At 37.7% G+C, this 18,901-nt stretch overlaps 1 long non-coding RNA gene across 3 annotated transcripts; it reads left to right on the top strand.

The window, feature by feature from the left end:
- The first annotated feature begins 26 nt into the window (after nt 1-26).
- LOC309634295 lies at nt 27-15,662 on the top strand. Of its 3 annotated transcripts, XR_014247941.1 has the most exons (4): nt 66-201; nt 934-1,137; nt 7,090-7,212; nt 10,206-15,662. It is a non-coding gene; the product is annotated as an uncharacterized lncRNA (long non-coding RNA). The 3 variants fall into 3 exon arrangements; XR_014247940.1 differs by lacking the exon at nt 934-1,137 and having other exon boundaries at nt 27-201; XR_014247942.1 differs by lacking the exons at nt 66-201; nt 934-1,137 and adding an exon at nt 210-389.
- The last annotated feature ends 3,239 nt before the right edge of the window (nt 15,663-18,901 follow it).

Below are 18,901 nucleotides of genomic sequence, written 5' to 3'. Positions count from 1 at the left end.
AGTGACGGGTTTGAGGGCGCTCCGGCACAGAAGTAAGCGTCGTCTCTCTAGCAACGCTTGGGGGCCCGGCGGCAGCTCAGAACTCCGGGCGTCCCGAGGCCTCGCTGACGCCGCAGGGGGTGCCCCTGCTTTTTTCCGCTTGTTGGCCATTGCTACTGCGACCTGCTTTTTCTACTGAGATGAAGTGCCTGTTTATTTAAAGTGCGTATTTTTTTGTTGCCTATTATTGGTTCTACCTAGAGTCAATTGGTTATGCTTAGACTGCCGATTGGCTGATGGCCCCGTCAATCTCCAGGGGAAAGAACTAGTTTTCAGACACCTGGGGAAAATATTACTTCTAGCCCCTTCTTGATGAAATGAAGAGTTCTGGAGAAAACCCAAGAGATTCGGTAGGTTTCGGAGCTTGTAGACTTTTCTTACAGGGAAATGTATAAGAGCTCTGTCTGCACATTAGAGTCACTCGGGGAGTTCTGTTCCCTCTAGGGTAGGGCCTGAGCATCCACACTTTCTTAAAAAGCATTTCCCCAACCCTCCCGCACCCGCACGAGATTCTAATGTGCAAACGGGATTGACAGTTGCTTTTGTGCTTCTTTTGAAGCAGAAATTGACCAGGGAAAAGATAAACGTAAATCAATAAGTAGCTTCTGATCTCAACTCTAGCCTATTTTAAGCTAATTAAGCATTGTTTTTTTAGTTAATAACAAACTGCTATTTCCCGCCCAATTAAACTAAATGTCTGTGTTTTAATGATAGGAAGGTAATCAATCTAATGTATCGATAAAAAGCTGTATGCCTCGCAGAGCTATGAAAAACTACGTAATAACGTCAGAACGTAAACAATGGGATACAAGTGTTCACGGTTCCTGGTACTAGCACACTTTGCCTAGCCTAGAAAGAAGTAACTGGCTCCAAATGGACTTCACGTTTTGTTAGGTGAAGCAGAAGCCTGAGAACCGTGTTTGGGGACCCACCACGGAAAAGCATTGTATGAAATAATGACATTCTCTGACTTCCCTCCTTTGGCTGCTCTGCTCTGCTCTCGGCAAGCCTTGCATCCACAGAGCCACTGAATGGCAAGCAATGATTCTAGCCCAACGTTTGTAAACTTGAGGTTCACAGGCTGTATGTGGCCAACAGGTATGCTTTGCTTATTTTGGACGGTATCGGCTGCCTTTTATGGTTGAAAACAAAAACTGACTTCGTTGCCAACATTTAAAATAAGATATTTTACATAAAAATCCAGATTACCAACTTCTCTTGAAAATGTTGAAGATCTAGTAACACTGGGTTTATATTCTTGCGTGGCCACATTGCCTAGAATTGGGTTGTTCTTTTATTCCTGTTTGCCGTGATCCCCACTATTCATTATCGATTCCCTGACACTAGTTGGATTTCATTTGAACATTATCACCTGTGTGCTGTATTGTGCTAAGTCAATCCCTGATACTAAGTGAACGTTGTTGATTGCCTACTCAGCATCCATTTCCCCTCTCACCTTCTTAATAGAACACAACCAGGATTTTATTCATATGGTTATTTATATCCATTTAGACCCCTTCATTCTATATGTCTTGAAGGAAGCTGACTTCACTTCCATCTCCAAGGATTGTCTTAATTTAAATAGTAAGTCCTATTCCCCAAGCCAAAGTCCTAGTCTAAACAGTGGATAGTTTAATCAGGGTGAATTGCTTGGAATACTAGGACTGAAGCAGTTTATTTATCTTCTGAATTTCTTGTGAGGCCTGAAACTGTTGGAGCCTTCTTGCTACCGGGCTTGGTAATGAAACCAACACAGAGATGAAAGAGAATCTCAGGGATGTTAAATAACAAAACTCTGAGTAAATATTAAAGATCTAATTAGCTTTATTGAACGATTCATGAATTGGGCAGCATCCCACTTAGCAAGTAGAGGGGAGCTCTAAAAGGCTATAGAAAGGGAGAGGTTTTTAAAGGTAAGGCAAGGAAGTCAAAAACAAAACAAAACATAAAGATCATTTCAGGCTTAGATAATGTATCTCTATGGGATGAAGGGGATCTATGTGCCAGGTTACCTCATCTTCCTTTTGGAGGATGGAAAGAATTACCTCATTGGTGCTGACTGGAAAATTCCACACTGACCAGTTAGGATTACATTCTTGGAGAAGGTTGTAACTGCAGTAAGGTCAGGTATTAAGTCTTCGTTTTAGCACAGGTGATTCCATTTTGGGCCTGTCATTTCTTTTTTTTTTTTTTAATTCATTAATTAATTTTTTTTGGCTGTGTTGGGTCTTCGTTTCTGTGCGAGGGCTTTCTCTAGTTGCGGCAAGCGGGGGCCACTCTTCATCGCGGTGTGCGGGCCTCTCACTATCGCGGCCTCTCTTGTTGCATGGCACAGGCTCCAGACGTGCAGGCTCAGCAGTTGTGGCTCACGGGCCTAGTTGCTCCGCGGCATGTGGGATCTTCCCAGACCAGGGCTCGAACCCGTGTCCCCTGCATTGGCAGGCAGATTCTCAACCACTGCGCCACCAGGGAAACCTTGTCATTTCTTTTTTAACAGGGAAGTGGCACCAGATCAACTCAGCTAGGACACCCCTACTCCACCCACACTTCAGAGTGCTGAAGAAGATATTGAGAAGAAAGCACACCTTTATAGAACCTTTCACTTCTCACCATGTAGATAACCAGATTCTCCACTACTGGTGAGATCTATCTTTTCCAAAAGCCACAGTCATCTGACACCTTCCCAATATCCTGTCCTGATCCAAAGAGATAGCCTAACCCTAGAGATTTGGGAAAATGGAATAGATGAAATGGAGGATGTCAGAGACCTCTTTCATTGACCATGTTTCCAATTTCTGATCAGCTACCACATGTTCACAATCGTAATCAAGAGAAAAAAAGAATAACCCTGGAAAAATAATTTTGGCTCTCACTACTAAATGGCAGAACGTTTGCTGTGCTATAAGAATACTTGCTATTTTATACCACTTGTCTTCGAAAGTTCTAATTGCTTGTATCAACAACATTATAATTTAAGTAATATGGTAACAGTCCTTTTTTTAAAGGAGCAAACAGAGTCATAAAGATTTCAAGTGATTTTTCCTAGTTGATTAATATTTCTCAAAGGACCCAAGTCTTCAGCCTTGCTGCCTGTCTTCGTTAAATATACACTTCTGCCACCAGGTGGCAGCAGGCAACATGCTTCCACCCCCAGTTCCTCTTGTAAAACTTTGCCTGCAGAGAGTACTGTACTTACATCAGGGTGGGGGTACAGAGCATAATTACAAAGGTGAGTTTTGGAATTTTCATTTCCAGCAGCACAGTATTTGTCACACTGGGCAAATATGAACTTAGGTTTTCATGGCCTTGAAGGGCAAGGTGGGGCAGGAGACAAAGCCCAGGAACTATCAAGGTTGGGTGCCTATTACAGACCCCTCCCCAAAAGAGTAAACTAGATATAACTCTTCTAACATCCAGGGAACTGAAAGAAAATTGTCTGTCTCAAACCTTCGTATAAAGATTTTTGCTGATTGATCAGGAATTCCAGAAGGCACTTAGAAAGAATTTCGAAGAATGCAGAGGGGTGAAGGAAGGATACATAAAGGCCACGGGCAAAGCCAGATAGGAACAAGAGATTGTTCCTTATCGGAGTCTTCAGGAAATAGACTCTGAGATGGAGATTTGTGTGCAAGAGGTTTAATACCTAAGGGAAGTAAAGGAAGCGGGACTGGGGAGAAGGAGAAGTTGGACTGTGTTGCTGTCACAACAAAGGCCTCTACTGGTAGGATGGGTAGCTCTAGAACTGGGAAAGCCTTTCAGAGTTGCCCTGAATTGAGGCAAGGAGGCCAGGCTTTTATACCCCTACATCAGTCAGTCACTGGATGTGGCTATTGGGTGGCCTGGGGAAGGGGGCGGGAGCTTGAACGAGGTGGCTTCCTTCAGCCAAGGGCAAACTCTGGAGGGGAACTCAACTCACTGCTGTCAACGTCCAACATTCCCAGCAGCTGGGGAAAATGAGTTCTTCAGTTCTAATGGGGGGTGGGGAAGATGTTGGCAGCACACCATGACATCCACTGGTTGAGCAAAGGATAGGGGTAATCAGCGCTGGAGGTCCTAGAGCTATGAGAGTTGAAAGAATGTCAGTTTAGTCTTGCTAAGAGACACAGAGGTCGGGGACTCCCACTTGACTTCTGCAAAAGAAAGTGTGGCGTCTTTGCTGGAAAGTGGTCTAACTCCTAGCATATAGGTACTCCCTTGATCCCTTCAGATGATGGTTTGTATGGAGATTATTGTATTTTACTCTGAAATTATGGCTCTGTTTTTATTCCTGCAGAGATAAAAATGGAAGAAGAGCCCATTTCCCAACACTTCCAATAACCCAGTGCTGTGGACTGAATTGTGCACCCCTCAAACTCATATGTGTCCCCCAATGTGATGGTATTTGGAGATGGGGCCTATGGCAGGAGCAGGGAATCAAAACCATCTGTAAACTTTACAAACAAAATTCCATTGAGATTTTGATATAATGCATTACATTTATAGACTAATTTAGGGAGAAATGAAAATTTTCTAATATTCTTCTCAACCAGGGATATATCATATCTCTCCATTTTCTCAAGTCTTCCTTTATGTTTCAGTAAAATTTCATGGTTTTCTTCTTATAACTCTTTCACATTACTTATTAGGTTTATATCTAGATAGTCCATAGGTTTTGCTACTATTGAGAATAAGACTTTTTAAATTATATTTTCCAATTGTTTGTAAGTGCTGTATAGGACAGTGCTATATTATATATGTATACATGTGTGTGCATATGCGTATATATATATATATATATATATATATATATATACACACACACACACACATATATATACATATATATAGCTTGTGACTTACTATCTTACAGTACTCTCTTGTTGATTCTCTTGGATTCCTTTTCCTTTTTTTGGGTGGAGAACAACCATATAATCTGCAAATAATAATAGTTGTCGTACTTCCTTTTCAATATGTATACTCCTTTTATCCCTTTTCTTATCTCATTATGTTTTGAAGAGAATGATGATACTGAAGATTCCCTTCCTCATGTTTTTTTCCCCCACCACATGTATTTTCCCACCATGTTTGTTTTCAGTCCATGCCAATCACCTTACATACTGTCTTTCAGAAGTTGACAGCTGAATTTGCTTGTGTGATATGACCCTCATTTATTAATCACCATGCCCCATCTGGGTCACCCATCTAAATCATATCTGTCTTTTAAGGCCCAATTCATATCTCTATTCCTTTGATTAAGACTTTCCAGATCATGTCCCAGACTCTTGCTGCCAAAACTCACCAACTCTGACAATGAAGGTAGTGTTAAAACTTGAAATGCAATGCAAGAAGGAGGCATCCCCTAAGGAAGGCTGGCTGGTTAGCATAAAGATATCTCTCCAGGTGGTATGTAGGTGAAGTCACCTTATTTCCTATTCTGGGGCAAACACAAAACTGATTAGAGTTTTAGGACCCCCAAAGGTGATCAGGGAGTAAAGAAAACACTCATTATCCAAACTTATATGTAGTGTTCTAACAAAAATGACCTTTTGTTAATTATTTCAACAAGACAAGAATTTTCATTCTCTGGCTATTAATTTCTCTTCTTGTAGCTGGTGTGTGCATGAACCCACATTTATAGATAATCAGAAGGCTACTTTGTGAACCTGGAATGAAAACAAGCAGGATTAGATGTATTATTTTTACGGTACATATCAAGAATGGCTGGCTAAATAATGATACAGCTTCACAATGGAAAACGTATCTAAATTTATAGTGCTAATATGAAACACCATGACAGTATGAATAGTATGCTCTCATTTTCATGAAAAAAATTGAACCATATTTATAATTAAAATTTACTATAATAGTAGAACTTAAATGTTCTCACCACTCCCCCAAAATTTTTTTTTTATAATGCAATAATCATTATCCCAGCCCAGGGTAATTGTGCTTGCTTGTTCAGTTCAACCCTTCTAAGCACAAATTTGGGGCAGTCAGGTTTCCAGGCACAACTCCCCGTCCCCACCCTTGGAGTTTATAGGAGTCTCAAGAGAATCCACATGGACAGAGGTCAGGCATCTTCCCCAATGAGCAGTCAAGAGTTATGAGATGGATCATTGAACTCCAAAGAATCTGTATCATACCATATTCACATTTTGGGTAGGATCTTAATTTCAGCAAAACAACGTCAAGTGTCACATCAAGTGTTGTTCAGGTGAAGCTTATTTGACTTTATTTATATTGAATTTGTAAATATGTTTTGGTTTTATAGCTATATAAGCATAAGGCATTTATACCAAGATTACGTTGATATATTTTTACCAAACATTATAATAAAAATAATTTACGTAAGCACTAGGTGGTCCATGAGAAGTTTATTTTCCTTTAGGCAGGAGTCTGTACATTACTTAAGTTTGAAAAATACTATTTATTATTTAATTGTATATATACGTCTTGTGTGGTTCATGATTATTACTTATTTCTAGTCTTTTTCATTCTCTATCTTTTAAATTATTCTGAGATCAATAAAGGAGAATTGATGTCAATATAACTGGCATAGTATATCAATTTAAATATTCATTGATTCTAACAAACTACATGTATTAAGATGTTACTCACATTCATTTGGATATATTCAGTTACTAATTTCTGGGGCTTGAAGTCATGTGGCCAAACTTAGCTGAAAGGAGGTCTTGTAGTAGTAGTAGTATCAATATATGGCCAGGACCCCATGGATGTTTAGAATCTTGCCTTATTGGCACTCCTTCTCCACCTCAGAGGAAGAATAAGGCTGACAACACTGATGACTAACTCCGTTACAGTTACTACAGAGTTGTGAAGTCAGCCAAGACTCCCTCCAGCATCCCAGCTCTTGTAAAGTCCTCAAAGCTGTGTTCCTACTCCCATCACCTCGTGATACCTCAGCCAACTCTCTTCTCTCTTCTCAGAACCTCAGGAAACACTCTGACCTTGCACATACACATACTGACTATTGTGGATTTAAGCTGATGTGTTACCTGTCACAAGTGACTCATTCACATTTGCAGTTTGCTTGCTTGATCTTTACTGTAGGATGATGGTAATATTTCCTGTTGGAGACATTTATAAAGCAGGAGACACATGATCTTATTTGGAGCAGGTGGGAGAGAGTTCAGATGACATCCCTTCCCTATTCTTCCTCCCAAGCATAGTCTGGTAGGTAACCTTTCCCCTTCATATGGATTAAGTTGTTATGCCTTACTTATTGAACTAAAACCTCTGTGAACAAAGAAAGAACAAAGGGTGTCACTTATCATCCAGTTATACAAAGGGTTAAGTCAAAACCCACTGCAGTTGCCCAACAACAGTGCAGCCTGAAGGGAATCAAGATGGAAAAACAGGATGAAGCATTTTGTGCTTTGGAATGTGTCCCTAGATAGTTAAGATACGTATCTGAGGAAGAACTTCAAGGATCCCAGGTTCTTGCATCTTCCCATACACAGAAAAGCACTAAATTCATTAACTTGAGATATCTTTTCTTTGTGATTAGCAGTAATCTTTTACAAAGATATGTGCTTGACTACATGTATTTCCTAGCCCCCAAAATTCATGTATATACTGGCTCCTCCCCTACCTCTTTGGAGCCGTTCCTCAGAGCTGCCGCCCAGGCTCTCATCCTCAGTAAGTTCCCTCAGTAAAACTGAAACAACTTTTAGATTGTATGTTTTTCTTTCAGTGGACAGTTTGGGTGACCATGAAGGGAACTGAGCAGATTTCTCTCCTTCAACTGAGCTCTATGAGGATCCAGAGCCTTGGTACCAGCAAGGGCCCCTTGTACCCATCTACCTCCTCAGGGAGTCCAGACACCTGGGTATATCTTTCCTGGGTCTCAGACCTCCCATATTGGTTGATAATCTTGAGTTTTATCTGGTGGTTGATAAACTCCTTGCTGTAAGGAGTAGGGTTTCCTTGAACTTCAGGCTGTTCAGGAAAGAGGTACCCTCTTTGGCTTGTTGACCAGTGAGAGAATTCTCTTTGGTCTCTGCCATCTGAAAGGTATGCATATGGTGTACATTTGGCAGCCAATCAAATACACTGGGATTCCAGACAGTCTCTTTGTCTGGCCATGCCAGCTCTCAGGAAAATTTGTCATAAGGGGTCCCAGTCCACAAGGGGCCCTTTGTCATTTCAATCTTCATTGCATCCACCTGTACAACAAAGACCTTTTACTTTCCAGACTTTTTTTTGAAGGGGAGTAAACTTCCTAGATCTTGTAAGGGCTACATCCTTTGCACTGTCTTGTGGGGACACCTCTTGTGTGTTGTTGATTTGAGTTGCTATTAAGATCCTCTAGATGAGGGACCCTTTAAATTGTAATAAACTAATAAAATGGAAAATTTTTAGAGAGCTCTCATCATGAATAACTGCTTATTGGTACCTATGGAAAGACCAAATTAAAAGGTGGATACAAAGACATATAATGGCTAACCTTAAGAACTCCCTTATTTTAAACAAACAAACAAAATGGTTTGGGAAGACTTACTGAAATTGTGATCTCACCTTCCCCTCAATGGGTCTTACATATGTTAATAAAAAATATTAAGTTAATGCTAATTAGGTTAGTTAACAAGGGAATAAAAAGCTGAGAGGAAAGTCAAGAGACTCTTCCCAACAAGGTGGAAAATTTTAAAAGGACTTGTCCCAGCAGAATGGAAGTCTTTAGATGGCCATTAAGAAATCGAATAGGTAAAACAGACATTGATGGGATTAAAACAAAGGTTTGAATAGAGCACTACCTAAAGTTAGATGAGCCAAAAGGACCCTCTTTGGTCCTCCAACATTAAAGGGCCCCAAACAATTGATGAAATAAAACTCTTATTTTCTGGAGAGACAAGAAAAACTTAAACATAGAATTTTTCTTTGCCCGTTTGGGCCTCCTCCTTCCCCTTTAGTGTGTGTTGTGCATCTGCTTTAACCAGACTTCCTGAGGAGATAACATTTCTTCTTAATTTCATCTAGGGTCACAACTCTTCAGGAGATAATTTTCCTTCTTAATCCTGTAAAGGGCTTGATGACCCATGACCCACTCCTTGCTTTGTACTTTCTTTAGATCTGGATTGTGTAAACTGTCAATAATATATCATATAATGTACAACCCTCTGTCTCAAACACTTATGTAACTGTGCTTTGAGCTTTCTGAGAACTGTTCTCAGGTTATAATCATCAATTTGGCTTGAATAAAATTTTCCATTTGTTTTCTTAGATCAACTGATTAATTTCGTCGTTGTTGTTGATACAGGTCTACTCTTTCACTTTAGAAAAATTTAAAAGGCTGGAAGATAAAATTACACTGAGAAACCTGACCAGCAATTGCTTGGGGCAACAGTTAGGCCAATTAATCAAGTTAAAGATTGACAAATGGGCCTGGGTCCCTTGGCTCCACCCCTCACCAGAGAACCCAGAGCCTTTTTATACAGGAATGGATAAAATTGCCAGGGGATAAAAAAGTTTCCAGGGCTCCTTGTGAGACCAAGACTTTGTTAATGGGGTCCTAACGGATGCTAAGGTTAAGGGTGTAAGAGTTAATAGAATTGAGATGAAGTTTATAAGAAAGTTGGTTTATTTGAATGGCTTTATATAAGATGGGTGCATCTCTTTTGGTTGATTATATTGTGGAGATAGACATTATGTCTCAACTGTTGAATGCTTTCCCCACCTGCTATGATAAAACAGGGCATATAAATCTGCCCCCCAGGCAATGTTAATTTAACATAATAAAGGGGAACCAGTAGGGTTACTGGAGCCCACACAGCATGAGGTAAAAACTGGGGGCTAATATTCAGGGGCTAATAAAAGCAATAATGGAGACTTTTTTGCCCCTAGGGTTAATTGGTCTGGGTTTGACTTGTGTCCCTTGGAAGAGGGCCTTTGTTGAATGCCTTGTACAAACTTTTGAAAGCATGATACATTGAACCTTAGAGTTCCAGAACATGGAACTCTTTTGATTTCCAGTTTAGTGGGAAATCTCTTGGATATAAGGAAGCAAAAATTTTTTAAATATAGTTGTGTAATAGGGAAGAACCTTTGTAATCTATTACAAGTTAATCAGTAAAGGGATGTTGCCTGTAAGTTAAATTATACATAGTGGAACATCTCTGGGAACCCTGCTTCCCAGGTAATGAGCATTAAGCTAAAATACCTTTGTTTAGTTCACAGGAAACATCCTGACCAGGCCCACCTGTGAATGACTGCAGGAAGGAAGAAATTAACATATCCCCTCTGGAAGCTGACCAGAAGCAGGAAATGTTTGACTTTACTCCCTCCCCTTTCAGTGTAAAAGAAGCCTGATTCTAATTATGGCAAGATGGTTCTTTGGGACATGAGTCTACCATCTTCTCAGTCTGCCGGTTTTCCAAGTAATGTTGCTGTTCTTTGCCCCAACATCTCGTCTCTCAATTGATTGGTCTGTCATGTGGTGAGCAGTATGAGCTTGGACTCAGTAAGAGTTGGGCAAGTCAATCTTTTGATATCATTTAGGCAGCACCCCAGTTCTTTGGGAAATTGAAAGCAACTGTCTTTGTCTTGCAAGTATTTGCAAGATCAGAAATATAAACACAGCCCAAAGTGGCCTGAGACTGAGCCTAGTTAACTCAATCAGGTAGAACCTGAAACCTAAAGGGAGAATAAAACGAGGGAAAGAAGCCTTTTTAAAAGTAAAAACTGCTGGAACCCAGACATATTGTAATTATTCCATTTATATGAAATATCCAGAATAGGCATATCCATAGAAAGCTCATTAGTGGTTGCCAGGGACTGAGTGGGAAATGGAAAGCGATTGCTAATGGATACAGGGTTTCTTCTTGGGGTGATAGAACTAATGGTGATGATTGTACACCTCTGTGAAAAAACCACTGAAATGTACACTTTAAAAGGGTGAATTTTATGGCATGTGAGTTATATCTCAATAAAAATTACAGCATTCATCAGAAAAAAAGATGTTGTATATATATATATGTATATATATATATATTTACAATGGAATACTACTCAGCTATAAAAAGATGAGATCTTGCCATTTGCTATGACATGGATAGACTTTGAGGATATTAGGCTAAGTGAAATAAATCAGAGAATGACAAATTCCGTATGATTTCACTCATATGTGGAATATTTAAAAAGTAAAATAAAACCAAACCAAACAAAAACAAACTCATAGATAACGAGGCCAAAGTACTGGTTACCAGAGGGAGAGTGAAATGGGTAAAGGGGACCAACTGTATGCTGATGGGTGGAAACAAAACTTTTGGTGGTAGGTGCACTGTAAGTGTATACAAAAGTTGAAACATAATGTTGTACACATAGAACTTCTATTATGTTATAAACCAATGTTACTTCAATTTTAAAAAATCTTTCTGAGGTCTTTAAAAAAAGAAATTATGTTTTATGATATGTCTATTTAAATAGTTTCTCCAAATCTTTTTGGTAATTTAAAACTTTAGAGTTTTTTCTAAAGTAAGCTAAATGATGGAAGTTTATTGAATATCCAGATCATTTCCAAATAAGATAAAATAATGAAACATTAATTGTTGAGCATGTCTAAGTTTAACTACTTTCATCTTCTTATAAGATTAAGAAGCCAAAGATGTTTGGGTTTATCCCATACATCTTGTACCACATTAAGGAGAGAAATTATGCTATGAGAAAATCTGTGTTTCTAGAGGTTGTGGAGCATGTTCATAAGTTTTCCAGTCAGGAAATTCTAGTATGACAGCTCACAATTACTTGCTTCTTAGTTTTCTCTAGAGATTAGGGGTTTTAAGAATACAATTAATACATATAATTGGGATTACTAAAATTAATAAGGAAAACATCTTCATATGCAACGGAAAAAAGAGTTTAAGGATTGTAAATGCATTTTGTTAAGGGAAAAGAAAGTAATTTTGTCCTAAGAGAGGTTAAAAAATAGAGAAAAGGGGAAAGCATGGGACAAAATTTGAAGGTGAAAAAGGAAGTTACAGGTTTGTGGAAAAGAATCCCTGAGAAAAGAGTTTTGTATGTGATCAGGACTGGCTAACACTGGAATAAATTTAAGTGAGTGAATAAGTTTTAATATTAAAAGTAAGCTGGTCCAAAAGTAGAGTCTGGTTTTCTCTCAGTTAATAGGACAAAGTTTTCTTGGAATATTGATCTGCTTTTGATAATAGCTTCTAAAGTTTCTTTACCTTTTAAGTTCCCTGTCATAACTTTCTGTAGTTTACCTTTGAAATATTTTAGTGTCGCTTTGGTTAAATAATTAACTGAGTATTGTTTCACAGTGACTGTGATTCTGTTTGACCAAGTTTTTCCAAGTGTTTTAAAACCTTTTGATATCTTTGACTAACCCCCCAAATCAATTCTAAATGAAGTCCTTTTGACCTCTAGCTAACTTTGGGGTGTTTCAGAGGTTCCCTGAAACATCTCAAAGAGAGGTATTAAACCAATGATGCTTATTTGGGTATGTTGAATTATGTCGGAAGCATTGTCAAATGAGTGATGATAAACTTTCTTAGATTATATTGTATGGGCAAATATTATTAATATAAATGTTCTAGAAGTTATTTGAAATTCCTAAAATTCAGATATGTGCTGGTATGTTGTCAGTCATAATTCTGGTTATTATCTTAAAATTTTGTATGCCACAGAAATATCAAAATTTCCTTTTCAATTGCGTTGTAGTCATGTCTTTAACCATGCCATTTAAAGTCTTTTGTCATTTACAGACAGTTATTGTTTTACTCTGATGTCTTTACAAAGATGAAACTCTTCAAGAAGATTAATAGAAAGGACTTTTTGACAAGTGCAGGTTTCTGATAACTTTTAGATAATACCACTGAACTGGGTAAGAAATTCCAGAACACTAATGGAAAAACTTTATGACTTCATAAACTGTTAATGGAAATCATGATCAACAAGAATTAGTTACACAGGGCTGAATGATCATTTTTATGACTTTCTGTCTGAAATATTACTGTCTTTTAATCTTCCTTTTCCAGATATAAGGAAAGTTTCCCCCTTAAGCTAACTATAACTTGGAGCAATTTGGTAAATTACACCTTTGTAAGCAGAATTGAAACATTTGTCTTTTTCTCTGTAACATCTCTCCAGAATTTGAAATTCTTAGTGAGTATTCTTATTTTTATGGCAGTATAGTTATTTGCATAAGTTCAATAAAAATCTGTTCTCTTTATAACAGGACACAAATGGGAGCATTGGTTATATTACCAAGGCTTTGACTGGAATGTCATGTTTGAGAAATACATAGAATCAGATATAACCAGACAGCTTTAAAGAACTAAGATGGACTTTATGGAGCCATTTCCTTAGAAAAAAACAGTCTGATACCTTGCTTACAGAGTTCCCAGCAACCTTACCAGGTGACTAAGAAAGGTCACTTCCTGGCAGGTGTAAGAACCTAAAGATATTTTGGGAGCCTTGAGAAGAAAGGAATTCACCCAACTCTATAGGTATTCCAGTCAAATCTCATGGTGAGTCCTTGGAATGACGTTTCTGGCCTCAGGAGTCTTTCAACAGTCAATTTGAGATTCCTTATAAAAAGTTCTATTGAAGTAAATTTACATGATCAATTGCCATTCTTGTTACACTTACGTAAATAATCAGGTCAAACTTATTGAAACCAAACTTATTTTGCAAATAAATTAGTCTTAATTTGACTATGTTTGGTGGAAATTAAAGTAATTATAGAGAAAAAAAAAATGTTTTAGTGGATATTAAGTTCTAGTGCTGCTAATTGTATTCCAGGTTAGGTAATTACAGCCTAAACTCACTTCCTAGTTGGCTTCTTATTGCTGTATTACAGTATAGCAAAGTTTAACTGAATTATTAAAAGGACATTATAAGTCTGTTTCTGAAGTTTATCAAAGATAGAAATATATCTTTGGATGAAGATCAGATACCCCATAACCTACAACCAGGAGATTATATATACTGGAAAAGACATCATTTAAAGGACTCTCTCCGGCATAGATGGGAAGGCCCTTATCATGTATTCTTAACTAGCTTACAACAAAACTGAAGGGAGTTGACTCTTGGATTCATATTTCCCACTTAAAAAGGACCCCTGAACTGGACTGATCTATAGAGAGGGGTGCTGACCTGAAAGTCACCTTAAAACAATGCTCAAACAGAGAAGAAATGAAATCCACACCAGGATGAGAAGATGACATCAGAAATACACAGCTATCCCAAGATGCTGAACCTGACCTATGTGGTTACTTACAGTGTTTTCTTGATTTCCTGGACTTTTATATAATTCAAATGTTTTTCTATCATGGGCATGATTCTATGTAGACTTGTAAAAACCAATCCAATTGTTGGGTTTGTGGTCAACTGTCTATGTCCAGTACTTCTGATTTACCTTGGTGGATTTTTCCTCTTCAAGACTCTGATTGGATGGCCCTTAGAAAATTTATTTTAGAGAAGTGAAGTTGTAGTTCTGTTTGATCCACTATTGATATTACTAGATGGGATCCCCTCATTTGGCTAATCAATTACAGTTGCTCTGAACCTGTCCCATAAATATGAATTTTCTTTTAAAGTTACTCAAGCTCAGTCAGAGCAATGAGCTAAAATTCAGTCAAAAAATATAACTTCCCAATTATATCCCTCTGTTATGGGATGGATTTATATGGCTAATACAAGGCTATGGTCATTTAAGTTTAAAGGGCCCCTATGTTAGAAACAATTAAATCATACTAAAGATAATCAGCCTAATAACACTAGGAAATTAGGCTGGGTGCCTTATGAAAAATGCCAACACATTATTTCTCTTAAAGATATTGATTTGTATGAAATAGACTGGGTCAGGAGACCAGGAATATACTGGGTCACACCTAATGGAACTCATTGGCTTTGCAGCACGAATTTATGGCCCTGGCTTCAGCCAGCATGGATGGGAATATGTCCCCTAGAATTCCCTTGAGCTCAAGGCTACACGTGTGCATATTTATATATGACTCCAGCAAATTTACCGGTAGTACAAGCCTGATGGGTCAAGAGATCTGCCTTTCATTGGTATGACCATTTAGCAGCTATTTTTGTGCCTTCAGCAGGATTGGAAGATGTAATTGCCCACATCAAAACCTTAACACCTAACAGGCCTAAAATGATAGTAATCAAGCTATTAGCTTACTGAATTCTGAGGTCTCTGTGATGAGAAAAGCAGTATTACAAAATGGCACGGCCCTTGATATCCTTACAACATCTCAAGGAGGCACCTGTGCCATAATTCAAATTAAATTCTGTGTTATTATACCAGATGAATCCTCTTATATAAGACATTTAGTGACCTACATGAAAAATTAGATTTCTACTTTAAGTGATCCACTTTCTAGGCTTGTTGATCTTTTATTTTTTTTTATTTTTTTATTTTTTTCACACACACACACTGTATTTTATTTTTACAAGAGATAAATAGACTGACACCAAGCATTGTACATGGATGACCACAACAAAAGCAACAATGATTGCAATTACCAAACATGAAACACACTCATACTATGTCATAATATTGACATTCAGTCCAGTAATCCTCCACTGTAACAGCTCCTTTACTTTGCAGTGAAAATTGATTTGTATATTCTTTGCCTCTGAGTCCTTGTGGGATTTTTTTTTTAATTCAAACAGAAAGTCACAAAAATTATACTCATCCTCATCAGTTCACTCAGTCCCATGTAATTAATTTTTTTTTCATCTTGATCTTTTGTTAGCACTTTTATAAGTTCATCAGTTTTTCATTAGAGTTCTGACAATGCTTATTCATTCAGTTCAGCAGTACAGTCAGTTACCAGAAACCTGTACTTGTCAGAGTCTTTTCCATGAATTTCTTGAAGATGAAACCCTTTTATAGGAACATATTTGCAAAAGCATCAGAGTACACCCAGAACTGTCTGTAAATGACAAAAGACTTAAAAATGACCTCAGTTAAAGATTTGATGAAAGTTCATAATAATGAAGTTGACAAGAAAATTAGTTATTTCTGAGATATATATTTTAAAGTAATAACTAGGATTATGACTTGTAACATTATACCAGAACATATAAGATTTTGAAAAATTTCATGTAATGTCTGAAACATTTATCTTAACATATTTCCATACAAATAACCCAGTGAAAGTTTAGTATTAGTTGTTTTGTTTGTTTGTTTTTTATACTGCAGGTTCTTATTAGTCATCAATTTTATACACATCAGTGTATACATGTCAATCTCAATCGCCCAACTCAGCACACCACCATCCCCACCCCACCGCAGTTTTACCCCCTTGGTGTCCATATGTCTGTTCTCTACATCTGTGTCTCAACTTCTGCCCTGCAAACCGGCTCATCTGTACCATTTTTCTAGGATCCACATACATACGTTAATATATGATATTTGTTTTTCTCTTTCTGGCTTACCTCACTCTGTATGACAGTCTCTAGATCCATCCACATCTCAACAAACGACTCAATTTCATTCCTTTTTATGGCTGAGTAATATTCCATTGTATATATGTACCACAACTTCTTTATCCATTCGTCTGTTGATGGGCATTTAGGTTGCTTCCATGACCTGGCTATTGTAAATAGTGCTGCAGTGAACATTCGGGTGCATGTGTCTTTTTGAATTATGGTTTTCTCTGGATATATGCCCAGTAGTGGGATTGCTGAGTCATATGGTAATTCTATTTTTAGTTTTTTAAGGAACCTCCATATTGTTCTCCATAGTGGTTGTATCAATTTACATTCCCACCAACAGTGCAAGAGGGTACCCTTTTCTCCACACCTTCTCCAGCATTTGTTGTTTGTAGGTTTTCTGATGATGCCCATTCTAACAGGAGTGAGGTGATACCTCATTGTAGTTTTGATTTGCATTTCTCTAATAATTAGTGATGTTGAGCAGCTTTTCATGTGCTTCTTGGCCATCTGTATGTCTTCTTTGGAGAAATGTCTATTTAGGTCTTCTGCCCATTTTTGGATTGGGGTGTTTGTTTATTTAATATTGAGCTGAATGAGCTGTTTATATATTTTGGAGATTAATCCTTTGTCCGTTGATTCGTTTGCAAATATTTTCTCCCATTCTGAGGGTTGTCTTTTCGTCTTGTTTATGGTTTCCTTTGCTGTGCAAAAGCTTTGAAGTTTCATTAGGCCCCATTTGTTTATTTTTGTTTTTATTTCCATTACTCTAGGAGGTGGATCAAAAAAGATCTTGCTGTGATGTATGTCAAAGAATGTTCTTCCTATGTTTTCCTCTAAGAGTTTTATAGTGTCCAGTCTTACATTTAGGTCTCGAATCCATTTTGAGTTTATTTTTGTGTATGGTGTTAGGGAGTATTCTAATTTCATTCTTTTACATGTAGCTGCCCAGTTTTCCCAGCACCACTTATTGAAGAGACTGTCTTTTCTCCATTGTATATCTTTGCCTCCTTTGTCATAGATTAGTTGACCATAGGTGCGTGGGTTTATCTCTGGGCTTTCTCTCTTGTTCCATTGATCTATGTTTCTGTTTTTGTGCCAGTACCATATTGTCTGGATTACTGTAGCTTTGTAGTATAGTCTGAAGTCAGGGAGTCTGATTCCTCTAGCTCCGTTTTTTTCCCTCAAGACTGCTTTAGCTATTGGGGGTCTTTTGTGTCTCCATATAAATTTTAAGATAATTTGTTCTAGTTCCGTAAAAAATACCATTGGTAATTTGATAGGGATTGCATTGAATCTGTAGATTGCTTTGGGTAGTATAGTCATTTTCACAATATTGATTCTTCCAATCCAAGAACATGGTATATCTCTCCATCTATTTTTATCATCTTTAATTTCTTTCATCAGTGTCTTATAGTTTTCTGCATACAGGTCTTTTGTCTCCCTAGGTAGGTTTATTCCTAGGTATTTTATTCTTTTTGTTGCATCATTAGTATATAGGAATGCAAGAGATTTCTGTGCATTAACTTTGTATCCTGCAACTTTACCATATTCATTAATTAGCTCTAGCAGTTTTCTGGTGGCAGTTTTAGGATTCTCTATGTATAGTATCATGTCATCCGCAAACAGTGACAGTTTTACTTCTTCTTTTCCAATTTGTATTCCTTTTATTTCTTTTTCTTCTCTGATTGCCGTGGCTAGGACTTCCAGAACTATGTTGAATAATAGTGGTGAGAGTGGACATCCTTGTCTCGTTCCTGATCTTAGAGGAAATGCTTTCAGTTTTTCACCGTTAAGAATGATGTTTGCTGTGGGTTTGTCATAGATGGCCTTTATTATGTTGAGGTAGGTTCCCTCTATGCCCACTTTCTGGAGAGTTTTTATCATAAATGGGTGTTGAATTTTGTCAAAAGCTTTTTCTGCATCTATTGAGATGATCATATGGTTTTTCTTCTTCAATTTGTTAATATGGTGTATCACATTGATTGATTTGCGTATATTGAAGAATCCTTGCATCCCTGGGATAAATCCCACTTGATCATGGTGTATGATCCTTTTAATGTGTTGTTGGATTCTGTTTGATAGTATTTTGTTGAGGATTTTTGCATATATATTCATCAGTGATATTGGTCTGTAGTTTTCTGTTTTTGTAGTATCTTTGTCTGGTTTTGGTATCAGGGTGATGGTGGCCTCATAGAATGAGTTTGGGAGTGTTCCTTCCTCTGCAATTTTTTGGAAGAGTTTGAGAAGGATGGCTGTTAGCTCTTCTCTAAATGTTTGATAGAATTCACCTGTGAAGCCATCTGGTCCTGGGCTTTTGTTTGTTGGAATATTTTTAAGCACAGTTTCAATTTCATTACTTGTGATTGGTCTGTTCATATTTTCTATTTCTTCCTGGTTCAGTCTTGGAAGGGTATACCTTTCTTCGAATTTGTCCATTTCTTCCAGGTTGTCCATT

This window comes from Balaenoptera borealis (genome assembly GCF_965194805.1).
Source record: "Balaenoptera borealis genome assembly, chromosome: 8".
NCBI classification, from domain to species: Eukaryota; Metazoa; Chordata; class Mammalia; order Artiodactyla; family Balaenopteridae; genus Balaenoptera; species Balaenoptera borealis.
The sequence above is the reverse complement of the archived record's forward strand: the minus strand, read 5'-3'. Positions and strand labels throughout refer to the sequence as shown.